This window comes from Ruditapes philippinarum, unplaced genomic scaffold, assembly GCF_026571515.1.
Source record: "Ruditapes philippinarum isolate M1 unplaced genomic scaffold, ASM2657151v2 ctg14579_1_1_1_1, whole genome shotgun sequence".
NCBI classification, from domain to species: domain Eukaryota; kingdom Metazoa; phylum Mollusca; class Bivalvia; order Venerida; family Veneridae; genus Ruditapes; species Ruditapes philippinarum.
The window spans coordinates 1-479 of NW_026864973.1; positions in this window are offsets into that span (position 1 = coordinate 1).

Genomic DNA, 479 nt, shown 5'->3' on the forward strand with positions numbered 1-479 from the left:
CAGAACAAGGATATTCTTTAAGGAAGTTTTTGACTAACTTGAAGTGACCTAAAAACGGTATTATAAATACAGAAATCACAGAACAATGGCTGGTAGCCGGTATACAGATGGGCATAATTATTACCTTTTAAGAATTTTATGTGAGACAAATGTGCTTCGAGTGTCCTTTCTATTGTGTGTCGAACACATCTGTCTCATTTCCAATTTGTCGCAAATATGAATGTTTACGAACACATCGGTCACACTTCGTGAGACAAATGTGCTCCGAGACAAATGTGCTCCTACATTGCTTTATACATATTGATCAGCATACAATTACAAATCAGTGATGATCAACATTGCGCACTTGTTACATATAAATACAGTAGACTCAATATATCTTTGAAATGTACATTTTATGATTAACTGATCTTAAATTCTTATGTACTAGTATATTTGATATTGTATATTTTATGGCATTTATTATTACAGTTAGAAAA